Genomic DNA, 10,956 nt, shown 5'->3' with positions numbered 1-10,956 from the left:
CTTTGAAAACACTGTAAAAAGTGAATGTGCCTGGCTCCACCAGCTGTAATTGTAAATTGTAATGTAATACAGTAATTTGTATTATTGTAAAACCAGTACTTTATATTCGTACTCTTTGGTTTAATTATTTATACACTAATCGTATTTGTTCATATCTTTTTGTGAGTTATTATCACCATGCTAAGACTAGTAGGCCTGATATGACGCTTTGAAGGCGTCGGAACTGTAACGACATTTGTCACTCACATGCATACCAACCATACTTGTAGCGAACATTCTGAGTGTGGAATTGTCAATCCCACATAGATCTATACACATCTGTCACAACCCGAAATTCTTATCTTGTAAAGTCAATAAAATCAATCAAAAGTTCATACTTGTTTCTGTTATCTTTTACTGAGTTAAGGGTCATTTTATGAGTTCTAGGCCTAGTACACTTAAGGGATTGTGTATTAGGAAGTGTTAGCAAGAGATCAGTGGATTGCATTCGAGCCGGAAACACCTTCAAAGGAGGTTCACGGCCGCAAAATAGGTTCACGGCCGTGAACCTATCCTTGGATCGTGAACTATCCTCCCCCTATATATATGGGAGTTAGCCATTTTTCTCTTCGCTTCTCACCTACCAACCGTGGACATCTCCTTTCTCTCTCAAGTATCAACCGCAAAGAGTCTTCTTTCACCCCAAAAATGTGAGTAACTTACACCCCCCTGTACTTATTCATACTTGGAAACCCCTTTGATTCATCACTTTTCATCATCATCTTCAAGATCTTCAAGGTGTTCTGGCCGTGAACCTTCATCATTGGTCGTGCACCCTTCATAGAATCAAGTTAGGGCCGTGAACACTTGAAGTGTTCTTGGACCGTGAACCATGTTGGGTTTTGAGCATTCTAAGACTCCTATGGTGTACATGCAACCCTATAAACCTTAGATCTATATTTTTTCTATTATACATGCAAATATTCAATATTCCAAGGTTTCATCCTAACTAGCATCATATCAAGTATATATAATACAAGAATATAGTAGAATGACATTCCTCTTTGTTGTATCTTGATTCCATGGAGCTTAAGAGCCTTGTGCCCCAAGTGTGACACCTCAAATGGCTCACACAACACCACCAACAACTTGGAATTACTTGAGAGAAAAGTTCTTGTGCTCAAAATCGGTTAGCCCTCTAATGTGAATCCATTAGGCCGATTTCTTGAGCTATGGGGTCTTTATATATTGTGGCTATTAGGGTTACACCATGTAACTCATGACTTTCCATATTCCTCATGATCCATGGGTTTTAACCTCCGTGGAGTATCCATGGGTTTAGCCCAACATGAAGAACTATGGATCATAAGCCCATATATATAAGAATGAATAATTTACATAATCAATCCCCACATATATAGTTAGTCTCTTTTGATCAGAAAATTAATTCCAAATTAATTCTTGATCAATACTAGTTAAATAATATGATTTCATATTTGTGACAACCCGAAATTTCTAACTTGTACGTTTTTCATTTTTATCAAAGTTAGCCTTCATTTTGCTATCTTATAACGAAATTGTGGGTCTATACGAGTGTTCTAGGCTTAGTATAACCTGGATATGAGTCTTAGGAATGGTTAGAAAGTGTGTAGCATCACAAAATCGGGCCAAACACACCAAAGAAGGTGTGTGCAGCCGCACACCCGCGTGTGCGGCCAGCCAAGCGCACACCCAGCCGCACACACCCTCCAGCCTCACACTCGACCCTATATATTGAACACTTAGCCAACCTTACACCCCTTTTTCCCACTCCTTCAAAGCTGGAACTTTCTCTCTCTAGAATCTTCACCCAAGAATACTCTAAGGGCCTCAAGAACGTGAATTACTCCATCATTCAACTTGTTATAGTGGTAAGACACCTGAATCTAAGCCTAAAACTCATAATGTTCTTCGTGTTCTTCATCATTTGAAGGTGTACGGCCGCACACCTTCATAAGGTGGCCGTACACACCTTAAAGCTCTCCAAAGTGAAGAGTTTGACCATCATTCACTAGTAGGACTTTTTATTAGCACTAGAACATCTAAAAATCGACATTTCGGGCACAAATGAGGAGTGTACGGTCGCACACTCCTGTGTACGACCGCACACACCCTCTGTACGGCCGCACACTCATGTGTGCAACCGCACACACAGCCTGGCCGGACACCCTGGCCGCACACCTGGCCGCACACACATAAAAGTCAAGTTTGGTGGCCTTACACTCAAATCTAAGGCCCTACACTTATTTAGGGACTTCAATAGGTGTTTGTAACACTTAATTCTAAGTGTTTTCATGTCCCTAAAGTGTGTCCATGTGTCTATTAATGGTTATATACCCTAAGTGTATTCATATATGCATTGTTACATGCTAAACTAGGATCCGTTTGTGCTCACGACTTCATTCGACACCCGACGATCCTATATCAATCTTTCCTTCGAGTTACTCACTTCAGGTGAGTTCATACCCCTTAGTCAACCTTTGAAATGATTTTAAATGCTTTTATGGGGGGGGGGAATACAAGCTGAACTATTAAGTTATTATATCAATCACATGAGATTAATAACTGTCAATCAAATAGATTTTTGCATGCTAAACTGTTTTATTCAGCTAAAGGTTTTCAAATATTGTCTTCAAATCTCTTTTAAAGTACTATAATCTCTTTTTATATTACTAAACTTTTATCAAAGTCTTTTAAACTGATGTTCTTGTTAGATTCATGTTTATATAGATATAGTTATATAAATAGGGCTTGAAGGACTTAGGACTGATAGCCCGCTTTATTTCCTGTTCCTTGTTTGGTTGTGGACTTAGAGTATCTGGTTATTTGTCCGAGTGTCGTTGAAATCCTAGTTATATATTATGTATATCTGTTTAGATATTAAAACTCTTACTCCAGTTCAGCGCCTTTGGGTAGTAAAGGCACCTAGATAACCTCTCAAGTAAACTATAGCAGGTATAGTTTAGAAATCAACCATAACTTTTATGAGGAGAAACTAGCTATATCAATATTCTAAAACATGTACTTTTAGTAAAAAGAAACGTATATAACAATCAGAGCTTGAGATACATCCTCGTGACATGGATTTCACCATTGTCAAGTTGGTAACCAGAGTCTCCTGGAAGGAGAGCGGGCATTGTGTGTATAGATCTATACGGGACAGACCATCCCACATCCTGACTGCTAGCTACAGTCCCGACCGACCAAGCCAAGGGGTGACAAATGTCACATTTATTTCGACGCCAGCGAGTTGTCGTGTTTACATCCGTCAATCAGTATGGTTACGAGTATCTTCACATTTACCGTATAATTCATGGCCTTAAGGTAATTAGTACCACGGTAGTTTCTACATATAAAACTACGATACTCTAATATTTTCCCTAATACATTAACCTAGAACGTTTTCTATATAAACCGATAATGTAAAACTATGTTTTGATAATGATAGTAACATTTGGGAAAAATGCTCTTTAAACTCAAAACAGTCGGGTCATGGTAGAAGACTGCTTTTAGTAAGGAAACTCATTCTTTTAAACATGTAATAGTCGAGTCTTGGTAGAAGACTGCTTTTAGTAGAGAAACTCATTCTTTTAAACATGAAACAGTCGGGTCTTGGTAGAAGACTACTTTATTTAGAAAATATGGGATTTTCTGGAAGGAATTCAAATACTTTATAAGCTCTTATCACCATCATCTAAGGAGATTATTTTGAGGAAAAACATTTATTTATATCAATGTCATTAAAATACTTATGAACTCACCAGCATTAAAATGCTGGTCCTCTCTTTCAAAATAACTTGTATTCTCAGGTCGTCAGTAGACAGGTACACTCCGGGAGCTTTTGCGAAGTCAGCCTTGTACCGAGCTGCATCTTATGTTATTCTCTATATCTACTTTAGATGTTGTTCCTAAATGTAATCTATGTAAAAACTTATACTATTAATGCAATGGTTGTTGTACTTTGATTACTATAATGCATGTGGTGTGATACTTGACATGACGTCCTCCACCCCAGAACGTTTCCGCTGTTCCGGTTTTGGGGTGTGACAGATTGGTATCAGAGCATTGTTTATAGTGAGCTCAGTATATCAAATCATAAAAGATAAACAACCTATAAATACAATGGGATAAAAACACTCCGACCAAGAATTATACTTTAAAATATAACCATATTTTTACAAAAGTATGGTTATAACATGATCAACTATATTTATTCGAGATGCGACTAACGTGTGTTTGGGAGTGATGGTGGTGTTGCAATGAATCTGAAACTTACCATATAGGAATGCTAGAGCCAAACATAAGGTTTAAAATACTATAGGAGTATTTTATGATACTAAAAGATTAAAAATAAATTCAAAAGCATGTTCAGAAGTTCTGGAATCAATCATGTAATTAAAATACTATAGGGGTATTTTAGGAACCATAAATAACCTTGCGTGAAAACTAAAAAGACCCTTATTGATAGGTGTATGATTACATAGTATATGCTCCCAAGGTTATATATAGTGAGGATCTCATAGACTAAGAATGTGTGGTTTCGCTCTACTTCCTTTTCCTTGTTTGGATGTGGATATAGAGTAGTATCACACATTCGAAGGCCTATTAGATCTAAGTTATATATAATTTGTGTACAATATGTAATTGTAGAAGGACTCGATATGGATCACACATTAAAATGTTTTAATAATCTCTTAAGATTCTTTAGACATTCCAATTCTCGCGTAAACCCCTTTAGAAAACCGTATCCACTTCAGTAATCGGCAGAGGAGTCGATTGTGACAAACCGAAATTTCTATTCTGTACAACCTCTTACTTCAATAAGAGTCAGAACAGTTTCTGCTAACTTTCAAGCTTTTTGGTTTAAGTTTGAGTCTTTTTAAGTTAGTACTTCAGGAGATAACAGGAGAGAGGATGCATTAGGGTTTGTTGTGTAACAATAAAGTCCCATAACTTCAAAAGTTTGGAGTTTACGGCCTAAACTTGGTGTTTACGACCGTAAACCCCTAGAGTATATATATGGCACTTAGCCATTTATTTCACTTTTTCACTTTTCAAGAACACAACCTCAAATCCTCTCAAGTAGCATCCGAGTTTTCCTTCTAGATCTTCAACTTGTAAGTGTTTTTAGCCCTTTTAAGTTGATATATACCTTAATCTAGTGATCTAACACACTTCCATCCGTAAAATCATTCCAAAAGGTTAGATCTTCAAGTTTCACCAAGAACACCAAGAACACACACTAGTGTTCTTGGCCTTTTGGTACCATTTCAAGCCTCTACCTTGTAAGTACTTATATCTTAGAGCATCTTAAGGCTTGTTACACTTCCACATATCAAGAAATCACCAAGAAACACCAAGATCAAGGTGTTTACGGTCCAAGATGTTCTTGGACCGTAAACCCTACAAATGGTGCCAAAGTGTCCCTAGTCCCTTCACAAGCCTTGGAAACTAGCCTAGATCCCTTCCCTATTGTGCTTAGGACTCAAAACAATAAAAAGACCATAAATCATAGGGGTTTACGACCGTAAACCCAAAGGGAAATGGTCCAGGGACCGTAAACTCCATTTAGGAGTGAAATGGTGACCTAGTCTCCTCCTAAGGCTTAATCATGAAGAGGGAATACTTCTAATGGCTTGTAGAGCATCAAAACAACAAATGGTCAAAAGAACATGAGTTTACGGCCGTAAACTCATGGGTTTACGACCGTAAACGCATGGAGTTGTGGTCACAAAACCGTAAACTCCAAGGGAGTTTACCCTTGAACCCCAAAAACAATAGCAAGGTCCTACCACCCTTAGATGCACTCCTTATGACTTATAGCACTTAAATCAAGTATTTTACATGTCTTAGGATGTATTAAACTTGGTAATTTAGTTGATATATGACTAATTGGATACATATATGTGTGATTATATGTAACTAGGATCATTGAGTGTGTACAAGTCTTCACTTAACACCTAGCGATCCTACATCATTCAGTTCATCCAAACCACCATCTACAGGTGAGTTCATACCCCTTAATCAATCTTTTAAATGTTTTTAAACGCTTTAATAGGGGGGAATACAAGTAGGAAACAGGAAGTTATAGAATCATTCACATGTGATTTATAAATGTGCTTTCCATCAAACTGATTTCACATACTTCAAAATGTGTTAATCACAATGGTTTTAAGTTGTTTTATACTTGGTTATCAAATGACTTACTTTGGAAAGGTTTTATAAAATGACATCAAGTCATATTTATTTATTGTTCAAAGCTCTTAAATGTTTTACAAAACCTCTTACATTCTTTCTTCAGTTCCAACACTCTTGTGTAGCAAGGGTGTATAAACCTTCTTGGACGTCAATTACATTCTAGTAAACTATTATAGGAATAGTTTAGGGGATACAAAACATTATTCCTATTACAAGGAATCACACCAGAGTCAGTTCATTCATGAGTCTGTACTAAATGCTATATGAAGAGATGCACTTACATGGATCCTTTTACATGGATACTCTTACATGGATACACTTACATGGATACTTTTACTTAGATACTATATGATGAGATACTATTACATATTATATGTGTAGATTAGATCTGTCTATCCTAGTACTAAAGGATACTATAAGGGACTAACCATTCCTACACCCAGCTGTTAGCAACAGAGGTAAATGCACATCTACGGATGCCTACGGTTGATAATATTATAAGTGTACCTTTACGGGACTAACCACTCCTACACCCTACTATTAGTTACAGAGGACAATGCCCATCTACGGATGCCTACGGTTAATACTATTCGACATAATACTTAAATGTTTATATATTTCCCTATTGCTTTTATTTTGTGATACATTCACATAAACGATGAGGTAGACTATATATTGTTAATAGTAGTCATTCAGGGGAAAAACCATCTTTGTTACAGAGAAACATCTTTCAAAGCATTCATGTCTTGGTAGAAGACTACTTTCAAAGCATTCAGGTCTTGGTAGAAGACTACTTTCAAAACATTCAGGTCTTGGTAGAAGACTACTTTCAAAACATGCAGGTCTTGGTAGAAGACTACTTTTATACTAGTACGAAATATGGGATTTTCTAGGGTTTTCACACTTATATCAAATGTTTCATTAAAAGATTTACATGGCATTCATAACAGCTTTCTAAATCAGGGTAATGACACAAAAAATACTTATGAATTCACCAGCTTTATGCTGATCTACTCTTTCAAAATAACTTGTATTCTCAGGTCACCAGTAGACATGTACGATAACCAGGTTTTGAGAAGACGGAGCACAGACAAGACTCGTCTTTTATTTTGATTACATTTTTGGTGTCTTATTACAATGAAAGAACACTCATGTATTAAAACTTTACTTTTAATGCAATGGAAGATGTTGTTGCTTGTTTACTACTTTACACTGTTATGATACTTGACATGACGTCCTCCACCCCTGAACGTTTCCGCCGTTCTTTGTTTTGGGGTGTGACAGATTGGTATCAGAGCTTTGTTTATAGTGAATTGAGTATATAAACCCATAAAAGATATACTAACTATAAATACAATGGGATTAAAACACTCTGACCAAGAGTTTATACTTTTAAATAAAAAAAATATTTCATAAAGTATACGTGCCTGCATTCATACTAAAATCAGTGTCACAATAACAAGAACAAAAGTATTACAATTGTTATAAATCACAAGTAAGCTCGGGGATGTATGGTCAGTCCTGGGAGTGGCATAGCCTGATCAACTATGCTGGTCCAAGGAGTGATTAGCATATGCCCAAGAATGGTTGTGATGTGGGAACAAGTCTAAAAACTTACCAACATCTCCACAATGAAATACCATAGGGGTATTTAGTGTTACTGTAATTACTTATCTGAGAACTAAATAGATCTTTATTAGTTTGTTAATAGTTGTTTAGTGGATACACCAAGGTTATATGTACTAGGATGTCATAGACTGAGAATCCGTGAATCTTTGCTTTGGGTCCTGTCCTCGTTTGGTTGGGGGCTTAGAGTTAGGGTCACTTATTCGAAAGTCTATCCTGTCCTAAATACATATAACTGGTATGCACTAAACAAGTATTGAAGTAACTAATAAAGGTCATCTTATAATTATCTAGTTACTTCGCCTATTAATTATTTCGTTATCCCTTTTCTCGCATAGATTAAATGGCTGGATTCCATCCCCACGGCGACCCGTACTTCCCAAACCAAGGCAATGATGGATGGCTAGGGTAAGAACCAGAAGATGATCATCCAATCCCTTTGGATGACTACCATGCTGAAGGCTTTTCTGATAGTTCTGACTCGGAGCCTGAGGTCAACAACCTACCTCCAGCTGCTCAAAACCCAAACCTGAACCCTCGCCCAGCATTTCAAGGACCCACACCCCTGTGGGCCACAAACTTGAATATATGGAGTCAGGAACAGGGTCAACCCTTTCCCTACAATGGAGACAGAAGCTTCTACAACCTCACTGAGGGAGGTTCAGCTGACAGGGTCCTGCCCATTATGGTTCGCAGGATTTCTCGGAATGACATTCAAGGTCGAGACGCTATCGACCGAATCGTAGAGATTGACGCCAACTCTGTCATAAACACAGTCCGCATTCGCCAACTAGAGTCTGCTCATGAAAGGACTCTGGTCCACAATGCAGCTCTACAGAGAGAACTTGTTGGAACCCAAGCTGAAGTCAGGGAACTTCGAGCTCAGCAAGTAAGATCTGACAGGCGTATGAGGGACATAGAACGCCTTCTGTCGGGATCAAGAACTCACTCCAGTAGTTCTCGTCGCCGATAAAATCTCATCGACTTCTCTTTTGGATATAATCTAGTTTATGTAAAACTCTGGTCTAATTTCCTATCTTTGTAAATCTGAGACTTGTTAGGTCTTGATTAAGTTGTAGTTCTGTCAAATTTTTCCCATCTTGGTTGATGTAAGGCCTCCTAACTAGGCCATTTGTCCCGAACTTGTTACATCTGTAATTCCAGTAATATTGACAGGCACCTAATCTCATGGAAATTATTATCCAAATACTATCATATGTTACTCCTAGATCTACATTCAATCGTACTGTTGGGCTATGAAGAGTTAGTCCATGAGTCATTCCTATCAACTTTCCTAGTTGAAAGATGCCTCCCCAAAAGTCAACAAGGCGTAATCCTCCGATTATTCCAACTCCAACACCACCTCCTCCACCATCTCAACCACTTCCTCATTTCGACGCTGCTATGTTCCAGGCAGCTTTCACGGCGGCCGTAGCGGCTGCTGTGTCAGCCATCAATACTCCTGTCCCTAGTGGATCGGGAACAAGTGCACCTCCTTCTCACCATGGCGAGAGCCATGGCTATCCCCAGGAATGCACCTCCAAGGATTTTACGAATGCCAAACCCCGAAATTTCAATGGATCTGGAGGGGTTATGATCTTAAGGCAGTGGACAGAGAAGACCGAATCAGTCTTTGAAATCTGCGCCTGCCCAGAGAACAATAAGGTCAAGTTTGCTACTTGTACCTTTTCTGAACGGGCTTTAACTTGGTGGAATGGCCACGTTAAGTCTCTGACTCTAACAGTAGCAAATGCGATCAGCTGGGAAAACTTGAAAGCCATGCTGATGAGAGAGTACTGTCCTTGAGGCGAAATTCAAAAACTCGAGCAGGAACTCTGGGGTCTTGAAATGGTTGGTTCCGACATATCAACCTATACTAATAGATTCTGTGATTTGGCAATTCTATGCCCCGACATGGTTGCTCTCGAGAGCAAGAAAATTGAGAGATATATTTGGGGACTGTCGCCCCAGATCCAGTCAAGTGTGTTAGCATCCAGGCCTGTTACTTTTGACAGCGCCAAAGAGTTGGCATAATCTCTTATAGATCACAGAAAACACCAAAACCCAACAATTCCTACACCCGAACCACAGAAGGGAAACAACAACAACAAGAAGAAGGGGTGGAATAAGAGGAAAAGCGGGGCTTCGCAAGAATCCTCAAAGACGCAACAACTAGTGGCAATCAATGCTGCCAGGGTAACCCCTGTTGCCCCTGCTAATTCCTTACCAGCGAAACCTTACGCTGGTAATCTTCCCAGGTGCGACAAATGCAACTTCCATCACCATGGTCCTTGCAAGGAAATGCAGTGCTCTAACTGCAACAGAAAGGGGCATACAGCCCGTTTCTGCAAGACTCCAGCAAGGCCGACCGCTCAAGTTCCTAACGCCGGTGTGGGCCAAGCTTGCTACAATTGTGGCGAGGTGGGCCACTACAAAAGGAACTGCCCTAAGGCAGGGATAGCAGGCGGAGTAGGAAGAGTTATGGCCATAGGCCACGAGGAAGCCGTAGCGGATCCTACGATAGTTACTGGTGCGTTTCTCCTCGATAACTCTTATGCTTGTATACTCTTCGACAGTGGAGCAGAGAAAAGTTTCGTAAGCCAGAAATTTGCACACCTGCTTAAACAAAAACCTCATGCTTTAGATAAATCATTCACTGTAGAAATGGCAAACGGGAAAACGGAAAGTGCTAACTGTATATACGTAGGTTGTACTCTAACTTTAGATGGCCATACTTTCAAGATAGACCTCATGCCGGTTCCAATTAAAAGTTTCGACGTCATTATCGGCATGGATTGGTTGAGTCTTCTTCGCGCCGACATCATGTGCTTCGAAAAAGCAGTTCGTCTTAACCTTCCTAACAACGAAACCCTAGTTATCTTCGGCGACAAACCTAGTACGAGCCTTCGCATCATTTCGTACATCAAAGCCCAGAAGTGCTTACGAAAGGAATATCATGCATTCCTCGCACACATCGTCGATACGAGCCAAGAAGTAAAAGACATTCAGAACATCCCGGAAGTACGCGACTTCCCCGACATCTTTCCAGAAGAACTCCCAGGATTACCACCTCAACGCCAAGTCGAGTTCAGAATCGACTTAGTGCCAGGGGCT

The sequence above is a fragment of the Lactuca virosa genome, chromosome 4 (genome assembly GCF_052849685.1).
Source record: "Lactuca virosa cultivar CGN04683 chromosome 4, Lactuca_virosa_CGN04683_v6, whole genome shotgun sequence".
Lineage (NCBI taxonomy): Eukaryota > Viridiplantae > Streptophyta > Magnoliopsida > Asterales > Asteraceae > Lactuca > Lactuca virosa.
The sequence above is the reverse complement of the archived record's forward strand: the minus strand, read 5'-3'. Positions refer to the sequence as shown.